Genomic DNA, 17474 nt, shown 5'->3' with positions numbered 1-17474 from the left:
TTGCTTCCTGTCTGCCAACCAGTTTTCAATCCATGCCAGCACACTACCCCCAATCCCATGTGCTTTAACTTTGCACATTAATCTCTTGTGTGGGACCTTGTCGAAAGCCTTCTGAAAGTCCAAATATACCACATCAACTGGTTCTCCCTTGACCACTCTACTGGAAACATCCTCAAAAAATTCCAGAAGATTTGTCAAGCATGATTTCCCTTTCACAAATCCATGCTGACTTGGACCTATCATGTCACCTCTTTCCAAATGCGCTGCTATGACATCCTTAATAATTGATTCCATCAATTTCCCCACTACTGATGTCAGGCTGACCGGTCTATAATTCACTGTTTTCTCTCTCCCTCCTTTTTTAAAAAGTGGGGTTACATTGGCCACTCTCCACTCCATAGGAACTGATCCAGAGTCTATGGAATGTTGGAAAATGACTTTCAATGCATCTGCTATTTCCAAGGCCACCTCCTTAAGTTCTCTGGGATGCAATCCATCAGGCCCTGGGGATTTATCGGCCTTCAATCCCATCAGTTTCCCCAACACAATTTCCCGACTAATAAGGATTTCCCTCAGTTCCTCCTTCTTACTAGACCCTCTGACCCCTTTTATATCCGGAAGGTTGTTTGTGTCCTCCTTAGTGAATACCGAACCAAAGTATTTGTTCAATTGGTCTGCCATTTCTTTGTTCCCAGTTATGACTTCCCCTGATTCTGGTTGCAGAATCATTTGTCTTTACTAACCTTTTTCTCTTTACATATCTATAGAAGCTTTTGCAGTCCATTTTAATGTTCCCTGCAAGCTTCCTCTTGTACTCTATTTTCCCTGCCCTAATCAAACCCTTTGTCCTCCTTTGCTGAGTTCTAAATTTCTCCCAGTCATTCGACACTGAGCAATTACCTGTTACCGCCCGACAGATTTGAACCTGTGAAAAACTGTGTGCTTCAGGGGAGCTGGTCCAGTGTTCCATTAGAAATGCAGGAAGAAATAAAGCCGTACCAGTGGCGCAAAGATGAAATGTCTTTACAGGCAGACTGCCTTCTGTGGGATAATCGGGTAGTGGCACCAAAAAAGGAAAGGGACACTTTCATTAGTGATCTCCACAGTCCCCACCCAGGCATTGTAATGATGAAAGCGATAGCCAGATCCCACGTGTGGTGGCCTGGTATCCATGCAGACTTAGAGTCCTGCGTGCACAAATGTAACACATGTTCACAGTTAAGCAATGCACCCAGAGAGGCGCTACTAAGTTTATGGTCTTGGCCCTCGAAACCATGGTCCGTTCTTGGGAAAAATATTCCTCGTGGTTGTAGATGCGTACTCCAAATGGATTGAATTTGAGATAATGTCGGCAAGCATGTCCGCTGCCACCACTGAAAGCCTGCGGGCCATGTTTGCCAGGCCATGGACTGCCTGATGTCCTTGTGAGTGACAATGGGCCGTGTTTCACCAGTGCCGAGTTCAAAGAGTTCATGACCCGCAATGGGATCAAACATGTTACATTGGCTCCGTTCAAACCAGCATCCAATGGTCAGGCAGAGAGAGCAGTGCAAACCATCAAGCAGCACTTGATGAGGGTAACTGAAGGCTCACTGCAGACTGGCCTATCCTGAGTCCTGCTTAGTTACCACACGACACCCCACTCGCTCACTAGGATTCCACCTGCTGAACTGCTCATGAAAAGGGCACTTAAGACAAGGCTCTCGTTCGTCCACCCTGATCTACACAAACAGGTAGAGAGCAGGCTTCAACAAAGTACATATCATGATTGCGCAAATGTGTCATGCGAAATTGAGATTAATGATCTTGTATTTGTGTTGGACTATGGACAAGGTCCCAAGTGGCTTCCCGGCACTGTCGTGGCCAAAGAAGGGAGTAGGGTGTTTCGGGTCAAACTTTCAAATGGACTCATCTACAGGAAACACTTGGACCAAACCAAACTCAGATTCACGGACTATCCAGAGCAACGCACATTAGACCCTACCTTTTTTGATCCCCCAACACACACACCAGTGGCAACCGACGCAGCGGTTGACCACGAAGCAGAACCCATCACCCGCAGCAGCCCAGCAGGACTCACCACACCAGGTAGCCCAGCAAGGCCAGCTGCACAGCAGCCCAGTGAGGGCCCAACAAACGACTCACCAAAACTTGCATTTGCACCGAGAGGATCAACCAGGGAAAGAAAGGCCCCAGATCGACTCACCTTGTAAATAGTTACACTATTGACTTTGGGGGATAGTGTTCTTATGTATGTAAACCTGTAAATAATGTGTTTAACCACCGGAGGGCTCATCCCCTGGAGTCCCAAGGGATCCCACAATCCCTTGGGACCACCTGTACTTAAGGAGGCCTCACAAGCTGGAGAGGCACACTGGAGACCTGCAATAGTTAATTCAGAGACCATGGTCCAGAACTTAAAGAAGGCTAACTTTGAAGGTATGAGGCGTGAATTGGCTGAGATGGATTGGCGAATGATACTTAAGGGGTTGACTGTGGATGGGCAATGGCAGACATTTAGAGACCGCATGGATGAACTACAACAATTGTACATTCCTGTCTGGCATAGAAATAAAAAAGGGAAGGTGGCTCAACCGTGGCTATCAAGGGAAATCAGGGATAGTATTAAAGCCAAGGAAGTGGCATACAAATTGGCCAGAAATAGCAGCGAACCTGGGGACTGGGAGAAATTTAGAACTCAGCAGAGGAGGACAAAGGGTTTGATTAGGGCAGGGAAAATGGAGTATGAGAAGAAGCTTGCAGGGAACATTAAGACGGATTGCAAAAGTTTCTATAGATATGTAAAGAGAAAAAGGTTAGTAAAGACAAATGTAGGTCCCCTGCAGTCAGAATCAGGGGAAGTCATAACGGGGAACAAAGAAATGGCGGACCAATTGAACAAGTACTTTGGTTCGGTATTCACGAAGGAGGACACGAACAACCTTCCGGTTATAAAAGGGGTCGGGGGGTCTAGTAAGGAGGAGGAACTGAGGGAAATCCTTATTAGCCGGGAAATTGTGTTGGGGAAATTGATGGGATTGAAGGCCGATAAATCCCCAGGGCCTGATGGACTGCATCCCAGAGTACTTAAGGAGGTGGCCTTGGAAATAGTGGATGCGTTGACAGTCATTTTCCAACATTCCATTGACTCTGGATCAGTTCCTATGGAGTGGAGGGTAGCCAATGTAACCCCACTTTTTAAAAAAGGAGGGAGAGAGAAAACAGGGAATTATAGACCGGTCAGCCTGACATCGGTAGTGGGTAAAATGATGGAATCAATTATTAAGGATGTCATAGCAGTGCATTTGGAAAGAGGTGACATGATAGGTCCAAGTCAGCATGGATTTGTGAAAGGGAAATCATGCTTGACAAATCTTCTGGAATTTTTTGAGGATGTTTCCAGTAGAGTGGATAAGGGAGAACCAGTTGATGTGGTATATTTGGACTTTCAGAAGGCGTTCGACAAGGTCCCACACAAGAGATTGATGTGCAAAGTTAGAGCACATGGGATTGGGGGTAGTGTACTGACATGGATTGAGAACTGGTTGTCAGACAGGAAGCAAAGAGTAGGAGTAAATGGGTACTTTTCAGAATGGCAGGCAGTGACTAGTGGGGTACCGCAAGGTTCTGTGCTGGGGCCCCAGCTGTTTACACTGTACATTAATGATTTAGATGAGGGGATTAAATGTAGTATCTCCAAATTTGCGGATGACACTAAGTTGGGTGGCAGTGTGAGCTGCGAGGAGGATGCTGTGAGGCTGCAGAGCGACTTGGATAGGTTGGGTGAGTGGGCAAATGCATGGCAGATGAAGTATAATGTGGATAAATGTGAGGTTATCCACTTTGGTGGTAAAAACAGAGAGACAGACTATTATCTGAATGGTGACAGATTAGGAAAAGGGGAGGTGCAAAGAGACCTGGGTGTCATGGTACATCAGTCATTGAAGGTTGGCATGCAGGTGCAGCAGGCGGTTAAGAAAGCAAATGGCATGTTGGCCTTCATAGCAAGGGGATTTGAGTACAGGGGCAGGGAGGTGTTGCTACAGTTGTACAGGGCATTGGTGAGGCCACACCTGGAGTATTGTGTACAGTTTTGGTCTCCTAACCTGAGGAAGGACATTCTTGCTATTGAGGGAGTGCAGCGAAGGTTCACCAGACTGATTCCCGGGATGGCGGGACTGACCTATCAAGAAAGACTGGATCAACTGGGCTTGTATTCACTGGAGTTCAGAAGAATGAGAGGGGACCTCATAGAAACATATAAAATTCTGACAGGGTTAGACAGGTTAGATGCAGGAAGAATGTTCCCAATGTTGGGGAAGTCCAGAACCAGGGGTCACAGTCTAAGGATAAGGGGTAAGCCATTTAGGACCGAGATGCGGAGGAACTTCTTCACCCAGAGAGTGGTGAACCTGTGGAATTCTCTACCACAGAAAGTTGTTGAGGCCAATTCACTAAATATATTCAAAAAGGAGTTAGATGAGGTCCTTACTGCTAGGGGGATCAAGGGGTATGGCGAGAAAGCAGGAATGGGGTACTGAAGTTGAATGTTCAGCCATGAACTCATTGAATGGCGGTGCAGGCTAGAAGGGCCGAATGGCCTACTCCTGCACCTATTTTCTATGTTTCTATGTTTCTAATAAAAGACTGAGGTCACACTTTACTTTGCGCTCACAGTATCTGGTCAGACTCTTTATTCAAACACTACAGTGGTGAATCTTCTTCTTGCACCACTGAAGTCCATTTGTTGAAGATACTTCCACAATACTGTTAGGTAGGGAGTTCCCAAATTTTGACAGCTTCCCACTCTTGCTTGTCTTCATGTGACCCATATCTATGGTGGAAATCAAGTGCAAGTTTTTAAATCAGTAAATTGGGAATGGGTGGATATGGCTGCTAATCTGCTATTGATCACTTTGACAGACCAACAGCAAACTATTATACACATCAAAAAAATGTCGTATCAGGCAGAAAACTAGGCCGTGGTCAGCATTGCACATCAAAGACAATCTGGAATTTCCCTGTAAGATATAGTCCTCAGTCGTAGAGTATCAAACTTTGTCAAAACCACTTCTGTCCTCTTCATCTATCAAAGCAATGAGTAAATGTTTGATTCTGAATAAAACGGAACTCCTTGATGTAATGCTTTGATTTTCTTTTAAAAGGTGAAGCATTAATTTGTCAACTGTCCCACTTCATAACAAGAATAATTATATTTAAAAGGACTGCCTTTTTAACCATGCAGAATATTTTATGAACACTTTAAAGCTTTCCTTTTTCTTCTCATCTTATTAGAGCTGTCCAAGCAATTTGGACCATCTTTCCCCTTCAAATGTTACTGTTCCTCTCATGAAGGCACAGAATCACACTGCTGGAGGCCCAGCCACCATCTAGTTTCTCAGGCAACTGGTCATTTATCATGAACAATGAAAGAGTAAGGTTGGCAGTGACAGATTCAATGGGCCAGATTTTCGCTCTTCTGCCTCCTTTTAGTGCCCTGGAAGAGCGGCAATGGCGGCAGTAAGTACTTCCAGGACATTTGGTGCCGGTTTCGAGGGGGGCGCGGAGCATTACTGCCCGAAAGAGGCGAGCCGGTGTGCAATGTCCCTGGTTGTGACACCAGCTCGATTTTTGTCTGCCACCCGATCCATAGCGCTCCATAGAGTGCCCTGGTGGGAACGCCTATGGAAGCTGGCATTCCAAGCTTTAACATCCACAGTGAGGTAAATAATGTCGACCTCAGGTAAGTGTGATTGTTTTTTTTTGCGATTTATATTGTGGTGGCTTGAGTTATGTATTGGGAATGTTTTCGGTGTTTTTTTTCCAGGTTTTTCCTTTGTCCCTGAGGCCTCTCTTATAGCTCGGGATTTTCACTTGCTCAGCCTGTCTAGCACCCTAAAAGAGGTGTGCAACATCTCCCTTAGCACTCCGCTCCAAACTCCGGGCTCTGCTGATGAATTTTGCGGCGGCAGACACAATCCATTTCCCGGCGCAAAATTTACCGCTCCACCCGGGACAATGCCGCAACGGTGGGGTGATTGAATTTCTCCCCCTAAGACTCTGGTGATCCTGATGTTTTCTTAAAATTGAGATTCCTGGGTGAACGGTCAAGGCTCACAGCCCACAGCACCACCATAGTTAAGAAGAGTAGGAGAGAAAGAAACTCAGAAAAGAAATAAGAATTAAGTGATAAGGAACTGAAAGGGAGGCAGGAGGAGGGTGGGAGAAGGGGGAGACAAGATAAAGTTGAATGAAATAATTAGAAGAATGAGTCAAAGAAGCTAGGTAGAGGAAAGGAGATAACACAAAGGAAAGTCTGGCAGCCACTGCAGGACACAGGGAATCCTTGTAGGAATTCGGTGTGTCTTTGAGATGTGGCAGTGATATCAATCAGGTGATCCAAGATATACTCTTGGAGAAGATCTGCCACTTGGAGAAGATGTACCAACTGAAGAAGAACTACCACATGGAGAAGGCACATCACTTGCAGAAGATTTACCTTGTACACCACCTGGAGATGATCTACCATGTGTAGACAATCTATTCTCTATTTGACTCAAGGACAATTATTGGCAGTCTCCTAGACAAGGTATGGTGCACGGGTGAGGAGAGCTAACCAGATAACCAGATGAAAGAAATTCATTGTATTCTCACTCCAAAAAAGGGTTGGTTCGGCGGAGATCTACGGCAGCTTCAGGAGTTTTCTTTCAATTCATTCTCGATATATTGGCATCATTAGCAATGCCAGCATTAATTGGCCATCTGTGTCCTTACCGACCCTGACGTTGAAGTCACCGAGGAGGATCAGTTTGTCGTCCGTAGGGACGTGGGACAGGAATTGTTCGAGGCTGGATTAAAATCCCTCTTTGGCCTCATCTGTTGCGTCGAGTGTTGGGGCGTACGCACTGATAACAGTGGCACACTAGTTCCGGGATCGGGTGAGTTGGAGAGTCATCAGACGTTCGTTAATCCCACAGGGGGAGTCTCTGAGGTGGTCGACCAGCTCGTTCTTGATGGCGAAACTGACTCTGTGGAAGCGGCGTTCTTCCTCTGGTTTGCTTTACTAGAAGAAGATGTAACCTCCACCTTGTTTTTTGAGCTGGCCTTCCCCTGCCCGCTGGGTCTTGCTTAGGGTGACGATGTAGACATCAAAGCGTCTGAGTTCCCAGGCAACAATGGCGGTGCGGCGTTCCGGTCTATCGCTGTTGGAGTTGTCCATGAGGGTCCTGACGTTCCACGTACCGAACTTCATTTTGAGCGGTGGAAGATGCCTGTGTATGAGTTCTTTTAACGTGGGGTAGCTTACACACCGGCTACAACACGGGCTTAGCAGAGCAAGGTCTTGGTCCAGTGGCAAGGGGGCCATCCTCTGCCTGCTCCACGATGTCATGCAATCCATGATCCTGACCAATGGATCCATCACAGACCCAATCCACGTCCAGACTGGGGTCAAGCAGGGCTGAGTCGTGGCTCCAACCTTCTTCACGATCTTCCTCGCTGCAATTCTCACACTCAACAAGCTCCCCGCTGGAGTGGAACTAAACTATAGAACCAGTGGGAACCTGTTCAACCTTCGCCGCCTCCAGGCCAGATCCAAGACCGTCTCATCCTCTGTCGTCGAGCTACAGTATGCGGACGATGCTTGCGTCTGCGCACATTCAGAGGCTGAACTCCAAGTCATCGTCAGCATCCTCACTGAGGGGTATGAATAAATGGGCCTTATGCTAAACATCCATGAGACAAAGGTGCTCCACCAACCTAATCCCGCCACAAAGCATTGTCCCCCAGTCATCAAGATCCACGTCATGGCCCTTGACAACATAGACGATTTTCCATACCTCAGGAGCTTATTATCAGCAAGGGCAGGCATCGACGGCGAGGTTCAACACCGCCTCCAGTGAGCCAGCACAGCCTTCGGCCGCCCAAGGAAGAGAGCATTCAAAGATCAGACCCTCAAATCTGGCACCAAGCTTATGGTCTACAGGGCTGTAGTGATACCCTCCCTCTTGTGTGGCTCAGAGACGTGGACCATAAACATAAAAACCTTAAATTGCTGGAGAAATACCACCAACGATGTCTCCGCAAGATCCTGCAAATTCCCAGGGAAGATAGACGCACCAACGTTAGTGTTCTCGATCAGACCACCATCCCCAGCATCGAAACACTGACCACCCTCAACCAGCTCCGTTGGGCAGGCCACATTGTTCGCAGGCCCGAGACAAGACTCCCAAAGAAAAGATGGGAGGAAAAGCAATATGTGAAGAGGACACAAAAAATCTGCAAAAGGACACAGACAGGCTAAGTGAGTGGCAGATGGAGTATATTGTTGGAAATTTGGCAGATGGAGTATAATGTTGGAAAATGTGAGGTCATGCACTTTGGCAGAAAAAATCAAAGAACAAGTTATTATTTAAATGGAGAAAGATTGCAAAGTGCTGTAGTACAGCGGGACCTGGGGGTACTTGTGCATGAAATACAAAAGGATAGTATGCAGGTACAGCAAATGATCAGGAAGGCCAATGGTATCTTGGCCTTTATTGCAAAGGGGATGGAGTATAGAAACATAGAAACATAGAAAATAGGTGCAGGAGTAGGCCATTCGGCCCTTCGAGCCTGCACCACCATTCAATAATATCATGGCTGATCATTCACCTCAGTACCCCTTTCCTGCTTTCTCTCCATATCCCTTGATCCCTTTAGCCGTAAGGGCCATATCTAACTCCCTCTTGAATATATCTAACGAACTGGCATCAACAACTCTCTGCGATAGAGAATTCCACAGGTTAACAACTCTCTGAGTGAAGACGTTTCTCCTCATCTCGGTCCTAAATGGCTTACCCCTTATTCTTAGACTATGACCTCTGGTTCTGGACTTCCACAACATCGGGAACATTGTTCCTGCATCTAACCTGTCCAGTCCCGTCAGAATTTTATATGTTTCTATGAGATCCCCTCTCATTCTTCTAAACTCCAGTGAATACAGGCCCAGTCGATCCAGTCTCTCCTCATATGTCAGTCCTGCCATCCCGGGAATCAGTCTGCACTCCCTCAATAGCAAGAATGTCCTTCCTCAGATTAGGAGACCAAAACTGAACACAATATTCCACGTGAGGCCTCACCAACACCCTGTACAAATGTAGTAAGCGCTCCCTGCTCCTATACTCAAATCCCCTAGCTCTGAAGGCTAACATGCCATTTGCCTTCTTCACCCATTGTAACCCTCCCAAATCTTTCTCCACCCATTGTAACCCTCCCCAAATCTTCCCCCAACCTCTTCACCCCATTGTAACCCTCCCAAATCTTTCTTCCATCCTCCTCACCCATTGTAACCCTCCCAAATCATTCTCTCATCCTCCTCCCCCATTGTAACACTTCCAAATCTTCCCCCACTCATTGTAACGCTCCCCAATCTTTCTGCCATCGTCCTCGCCCATTGTAACCCACCTAACTCTTCTCCCATCCTCCTCGCCCATTGTAACCCATCCTCTTCGCCCATTGTAACGCTCCCAAATCTTTCTCCATCCATTGTAACCCTCACAAATCTTTCTCCACCCATTGTAACGCTCCCCAAATCTTTCTCCATCCATTGTAACCCTCACAAATCTTTCTCCACCCATTGTAACGCTCCCCAAATCTTTCTCCATCCATTGTAATGCTCGCAAATCTTTCCCTCACCCATTGTAACCCTCCCAAATCTTTCCACATGCATTGTAATGCTCCCAAATCTTCATCCATCCTCCTCACCCATTGTAACACCCCCAAATCTTCCCCCCAACCTCCTCACCCATTGTAACGCTCTCAAATCTTTCTCCCATCCTCCTCGCCCATTGTAACACTCTCAGGTCTTTCTCCCATCCTCCTCGCCCATTGAAGGATCAGCCATGATCTTATTGAATGGTGGTGCAGACTCAAAGGGCCGAATGGCCTACTCCTGCACCTATTTTCTCTTTTTTCTATGTTTCATCGCCTGCTGTACCTGCATGCCAACTTTCAATGACTGATGTACCATGACATCCAGGTATCGTTGCACCTCCCCTTTTCTTAATCAGCCGCCATTCAGATAATATTCTGCCTTCATGTTTTTGTCAACAAAGTGGATAACCTCACATTTATCCACATTATACTGCATCTGCCATGCATTTGCGCACTCACCTAACCTGTCCAAGTCACACTGCAGCCTCTTAGCATCCTCCTTACAGCTCACACCGCCACCCAGTTTAGTGTCATCTGCAAACTTGAAGATATTACACTCAATTCCTTCATCTAAATCATTGTAAATAGCTAGGGTCGCAGCACTGAGCCCTGCCGCACCCCACTAGTCACTGCCTGCCATTCTGAAAAGGACCCATTTATCCCGACTCTTTGCTTCCTGTCTGCCAACGAGTTCTCTATCCACGTCAATACATTACCCCCAATAGCATGTGTTTTAATTTTGCACACCAATCTCTTGTGTGGGACCTTTTGAAAGTCCAAGTACACCACATCCACTGGTTCTTCCTTGTCCACTCTATCAGTTACATCCTCAAAAATTTCTAGAAGATTTGTCAAGCATGACTTCCCTTTCATAAATCCAAGCTGGCTTGGACCGATCCTGTCACTGCTTTCCAAATGCGCTGCTATGACATCTTTAATAGTTCATTCCAACATTTTCCCCACTACTGATGTCAGGCTAAACAGGCTATAATTCCGCGTTTTCTCTCTCCCTCCTTTTTTAAAAAGTGGTGGTACATTAGCTACCCTCCAGTCCATAGGAACTGATCCAGAGCCGATAGGCTATTGGAAAATGATCACCAATGCAGCCACTATTTCTAGGGCCACTTCCTCAAATACTCTGGGATGCAGACTATCAGGCCCCGGGGATTTATCGGCCTTCAATCCCATCAATTTCCTTTACACAATTTCCTAACTAATAAGGATTTCCTTCAGTTCCTCTTTCTCGCTAGACCCTCAGTCTCCTAGCATTTCCGGAAAGTTATTTGCGTCTTCCTTCGTGAAGACAGAACCAAAGTATTTGTTCAATTGTTCTCCCATTTTTTTGTTCCCCATTATAAATTCACCTGATTCTGACTGCAAGGGACCTACGTTTGTCTTCACTAATCTTTTTCTCTTCACATATCCATAAAAGCTTTTGCAGTCAGTTTCTATGTTCCCAGCAAGCTTCCTCTCATACTCTATTTTTCCCCTCTTAATTAAACCCTTTGTCCTTCTCTGCTGAATTCTAAATTTCTCCCAGTCCTCAGGTTTGCTGCTTTTTCTGGCCAATTTATATGCCTCTTCCTTGGATTTAACACTATCCCTAATTTCCCTTGTTAGCCACAGTTGAGCCGCCTTCCCAATTTCATTTTTACTCCAGGCAGGGATGTACAATTGTTCAAGTTCATTCATGGGATCTTTAAATGTTTGCCATTGCCTGTCCATCGTCAATCCTTTAAGTTTCACTCGCAAGTATATTCTAGCCAATTCACGTCTCATACCATCAATGTTACCTTTCCTTAAGTTCAGGACCTTGAATTAACTGTGTCACTCTCCATCTTAATGAACAATTCTACCATATTATGGTCACTCTTCCCCAAGGGGCCTCGTACAACAAGATTGCTAATTAGTCCTTTCTCATCACACATCACACAGTCTAGGATGGCTAGCCCTCTAGTTGGCTCCTTGACATATTGGTCTAGAAAACCAGGCAGTCCTCCTCCACCGTACTGCTACCAGTTTGGTTAGCCCAATCTATATGTAGATTAAAGTCGCCCATGATAACTGCTGTACCTTTATTGCACGCATCCCTAATTTCTTGTTTGATGCTGTCCCCAACCTCACTACTACTGTTTGGTGGTCTGTACACAACTTCTACTAGCGTTTCCTGCCCTTTGGTATTCTGCAGCTCTACCCATACAGATTGTGCATCATCCAAGCTAATGTCCTTCCTTACTATTGCTTTAATTTCCTCTTTAACCAGCAATGCTACATCATCTCCTTTTTCTTTCTACTCCCCTTTCTGAATGTTGAATAGCCCTGGATGTTGAGTTCCCAGCCTTGGTCACCCTGGAGCCATGTCTCCGTAATCCCAATTATATCATATTCGTTAATAGCTGCCTGTGCAGTTAATTCGTCCACCTTATTATGAATACTCCTCGCATTGAGGCACAGAGCTTTCAGGCTTGTCTTTTTAACACACTTTGTCCCTTGAGAATTTTGCTGTAATGTGGCCCTTTTTGATTTTTGCCTTGGGTTTCTCTGCCCTCCACTTATACTTTTCTTCTTTCTATCTTTTGCTTCTGCCCCCATTTTACTTCCCTTTGTGTAAAGTCCTGACCCTGCAGTACAGACTTACACGAGGCACATGCTGAAGTCAAGGTCACTCAGGACCTGCACCTTTATTTCACAGCTCTCGAGTGACACACTTGCCTGAGACCTGCCTTTATAAACCTGTGTGGAACAGGTATGCAGTGTCTTCTGCAAGTGCACCCCTGGTGGTAAAGTATGCTTGTGGTTACAGGTCATATCTCGTTACAGTCATGTATAGCATGGTAAGACACAGTTATATACAGTAGTGTGAGATACATGACATCACCCTCCCCCAAGATCTTATTGTCTTTATGGATTCAGTCTCTCAGGTGGTCTACGCTCTCGTGTGGAGTGTCTTAGTTGTGGTTCAGTTGTTTGCCTTGGTGCCTGTTTTTCTTTCGGTGTGATTGCTGGTATCTCGCCTGGGCTGTCTATTTCATTCAGTATGATTGCTGGTATCTCGCCTGGGCTGTCTGTTGAGACTGCCCTTTCCTCAGGTTGTTCCCTCTGTCTATCCACCAGGTGTGGTGTGAGTTCCACATTGTAGTCTGCCTCTGGTTCTGCAGTGTTGTTGGTGAATCTAATTTTTACTTGGTCTACATGCCTCCGGCAGGTTTGGCCATTGTCCTTTTGTATAACCAGTAGCCTGTTTCCTTCCTTGCCTGTTACTGTCCCTGCAAGCCATTTGGGACCCCTGCCATAGTTTAGCACAAACACTTTGTCCCCTAGCTCATTCCACCTCCCTCTCGAATTTCGGTCATGGTACTCAGTTAGCTTCCGCCACTTTGCCTCAACATTTTCATGCATGTCTAGGAGGATTAACGAGAGCCTAGTCTTTAAGGTCCATTTCATCAGTAGTTGCGTGGGGGGAACCCCAGTCAACGAATGCGGACGAGATCTGTATGCCAGCAGCAGTCGCGACAGGCGGCCCTGCAGCGTGGGACCTTGGATTTTTAGCATGCATTGTTTAACGATTTGCACTGCTCGCTCCGCCTGGCCATTGGAGGCCGGCTTGAACGGTGCCGTCTTAACGTGATTTATGCCATGATCAACTATAAAATCTTGAAATTCTGCGCTGGTGAAGCACGGACCATTGTCACTGACCAATATGTCAGGGATTCTGTGCATTGCAAACATGGTTCTAAGGCTCTCCACAGTGGTGGAGGTGGTGCTCGAGTTTAAAATGGTGCACTCGATTCACTTTGAAAATGCATCGACGACGATGAGGAACATTTTGCCCATGAATGGGCCCGCATAGTCGACATGCAACCGCGACCACGGTTTGGTGGGCCAGGGCCAGGGGCTTATGGGGGCCTCCCTAGGGGCATTACTGAGTTGGGCACAAATGGTGCACGGCCGGACGCAGTGCTCCAAGTCCACGTGAATGCCAGACCACCAGACGTGGGATCTGGCTATGGCCTTCACAAGGACGATCCCCGGGTGCTCATGGTGGAGCTCCCGGACAAACGCCTCTCTGCCTTGCAAGAGCATAACTACTCGGTTGCCCCACATCAGGCAATCTGCCTGTTGTGATAGTTCATGCATGCGCCTATGGAAAGGTTTGATCTCCTCGGGGCAAGCATCGCGAGCCTCTGCCCAGTCACCAGTTAAAACACATTTTTTGACGAAGGATAACGTGGGGTCACTGGTCGTCCAGGCTCTGATTTGGCGAGCCGTCATGGGCAAACCTGTGGATTCAAAGGAATTGATTGCCATGACCATCTCACAGTCCTGTTCGTCGGACGCTTCCGTGGTCGCCAGGGGTAGCCTGCTAAGCGCGTCGTCACAATTGTCTGTGCCTGGTCTGTGCCTTATTGTGTAGTCGTAAGAAGCCAGTATGAGTGCCCACGGCAGAATGCGCGCCGAGGCATTGGCGTTTATTGCCTTGCACTCGGATAGCAGGGACGTGAGGGGTTTGTGGTCGGTTTCTAATGCGAACTTGGCCCCGAAAAGGTATTGGTGCATCTTTTTGACACCGTACACGCACGCGAGTGCCTCCTTCTCAACCATACCGTACCCACGCTCCGCCCGCGAAAGTGACCTGGAGGCATAAGCTATGGGTTGTAATTTACCCGCATTATTGACATGCTGTAAAACGCACCCGACCCTGTACGCTGACGCATCACATGTAAGAACTAGCTTTTTACCTAGGTCAAAAAAGGCTAAAACACAGTTGGAACATAGAAGGTTGCGTGCCTTATTGAAAGCGCGTTCTTGGGCGTCCCCCCAAAACCAATCGCATCCCTTTCTGATTAGCACATGGAGAGGCTCCAGCAGCATGCTCAAGTTCTGCATAAAGTTCCCAAGTAATTAAGTAGCCCGAGAAAGGCGCGCAGTTCCGAGACATTCCGGGGCCTGCGTGCCAGACGAATTGCTTCAGTTTTGGATTCTGTTGGGCGGATTCCATCAGCGGCAATCCTTCTGCCCAAAAATTCAACCTCGGGCGCAAGAAACAGACACTTGGATTTCTTAACTCTTCGGCCTACCCGATCCAATCGACTTAGTACTTCCTCCAAATTGCGGAGATGGGAGTCCCTGCCTGTGATGAGTATGTCATCTTGAAACACAACCGTCCCCGGGATGGACTTGAGCAGACTCTCCATGTTGTGCTGGAATACAGCAGCTGCCGACCTGATGCCGAATGGGCATCGATTGTACATAAAAAGGCCTCGATGTGTGTTGATGGTGGTGAGTAGCTTAGACTCTTCGGTCAGTTCTTGTGTCATATACGCAGATGTGAGATCTAGTTTCGAGAAAAGTTTTCCTCCAGCCAATGTGGCAAATAGGTCCTCTGCTCTGGGCGACGGGTATTGGTCCTGTAGGGAGACTCTGTTTATGGTAGACTTGTAATCCCCACAGATTCGTACGGATCCATCAGGCTTCATGACAGGGACGATGGGACTTGCCCAGTCGCTAAATTCCACGGCTGAGATAATGCCTTCCCGCAGAAGCCGGTCCAGTTCGTGTTCAATCTTTTCCCTCATCACATAAGGCACAGCTCTAGCCTTGTGATGGACCGGTCTGGCATCCTGTGTGATGTAGATTTTAACTTTAGCCCCTTTGAAGGTGCCCACACCTGGCTGAAAGAGATGTTCAAAACGACTTAGAATTGTTGAGCAGGAGGTCCGTTCCTCTGACGACATGGCGTGAACATCATCCCATTTCCAATTTAGTTTTGAGGCTGTGAGAGCCAATTTAAAACCGAGTTGAGAAGGAATTTCTTCTCCCAGAGGATTGTGAATCTGTGGAATTCTCTGCCCAAGGAAGCAGTTGAGGCTAGCTCATTGAATGTATTCAAGTCACAGATAGATAGATTTTTAACCAATAAGGGAATTAAGGTTTACGGGGAGAGGGCGGGTAAGTGGAGCTGAGTCCACGGCCAGATCAGCCATGATCTTGTTGAATGGCGGAGCAGGCTCGAGGGACTAGATGGCCTACTCCTGTTCCTAATTCTTATGTTCTTATGTTCTTATGTTCTACATCATTTGAGACTCAGGTTGAAATGTTCGAAGTGTGTTTTCCTGGCGCCAGAGGTCAAGCTCTTAGGGAGAAGAATCGTGGCAGACGGCATCAGACCCACCGACGCCAAGACGGAGGCCATCATGCGCCGAGACCACAGAACGTGACGGAACTGCAGTCATTCCTGGGATTCCTCAATCATTTTGATAATTTCCTACCCGGGTTAAGCACCTTGCTCGAACCTGTACATATGTTGCTATGCAAGAGAGATGACTGGGTATGGGGGAAATCAGAAGAGACTGCTTTTGAGAAAGCCAGAAATCTGTTATGTTCCAACAAACTGCTTGTTCTGTATGACCCATGTAAACGTTTAGTGCTAGCTTGCGATGAGTCTTCGTTTGTACTGGTCCCACCTCCCCCAGAACCGGTTCCAATGCCCCAGGAATTTGAATCCCTCCCTGCTGCACCACTGCTCAAGCCATGTATTCATCTGAGCTATTCTGCGATTTCTACTCTGACTAGCTCGTGGCACTGGTAGCAATCCCAAGATTACTACTTTTGAGGTCCTATGTTTTAATTTAGCTCCTAGCTCCTTAAATTCGTCTCGTAGGACCTCATCCCTTTTTTTACCTATATCGTTGGTACCAATGTGCACCACGACAACTGGCTGTTCACCCTCCCTTTTCAGAATGTCCTGCACCCACTCAAAGACATCCTTGACCCTTGCACCAGGGAGGCAACATACCATCCTGGAGTCTCGGTTGCGGCCGCAGAAACGCCTATCTATTCCCCATACCATTGAATCCCCTATCACTATTGCTCTCCCACTCTTTTTCCTGCCCTCCTGTGCAGCAGAGCCAGCCACGGTGCCATGAACTTGGCTGCTGCTGCCCTCCCCTGATGAGTAATCCCCCTCAACAGTACTCAAAGCGGTGTATCTGTTTTGCAGGGGGATGACTGCAGGGAACCCCTGCACTACCTTCCTTGCACTGCTCTTCCTGCTGGTCTTCCACTCCCTATCTGGCTGTGGACCCTTCACCTGCGGTAAGACCTACACGTGCTACCCACGTCATTCTCAGTATCGTGGATGCTCCAGAGTAAATCCACCCTCAGCTGCAATTCTGCAATGCGGACCGTCAGGAGCTGGAGGCGGATACACTTCCCGCACACGTAGTCGTCAGGGACACCGGAAGTGTCCCTGAGTTCCCACATGGTACAGGAGGAGCATATCACGTGACCGAGCTCTCCTGCCATGACTTAACCCTTAGATACTTAAATTAACAACAACCATGCTAAAGTTTACTCACTGTTATAGAAGAGAAAAAAGAAAAACTACTCACCAATCACCAGCCAATCACTTACCCCCTTGGCTGTGACGTCACCTTTCTGTTTCTTTCTACTTCTTTTTTGCCTTCTGCTGTAGCTGCACAAGCACGCCTCTCCAACGGAGTCACGCTGCTCCCAACTCAGCGATGCACCTCCCGAACTCGCGGCCTTTTTTCGGCCTCGCCAATGGAGTCATGCTGCTCCCGACTCAGCGATGCACCTCCCGACCTCGCAGCCTTTTATAGGCCTCTCCAACGGAATCACACTGCTCCCGACTCAGCGACGCACCTCCCGACCTCGGAGCCTTTTATAGGCCTCTCCAACGGAGTAACACTGCTCCCGACTCAGCGACGCACCTCCCAACCTTGCGGCCTTTTATAGGCCTTTCCAACGGAGTCACGCTG

This window comes from Pristiophorus japonicus, chromosome 1 (assembly GCF_044704955.1).
Source record: "Pristiophorus japonicus isolate sPriJap1 chromosome 1, sPriJap1.hap1, whole genome shotgun sequence".
NCBI lineage: Eukaryota > Metazoa > Chordata > Chondrichthyes > Pristiophoridae > Pristiophorus > Pristiophorus japonicus.
This window is presented reverse-complemented; position numbering follows the sequence as displayed.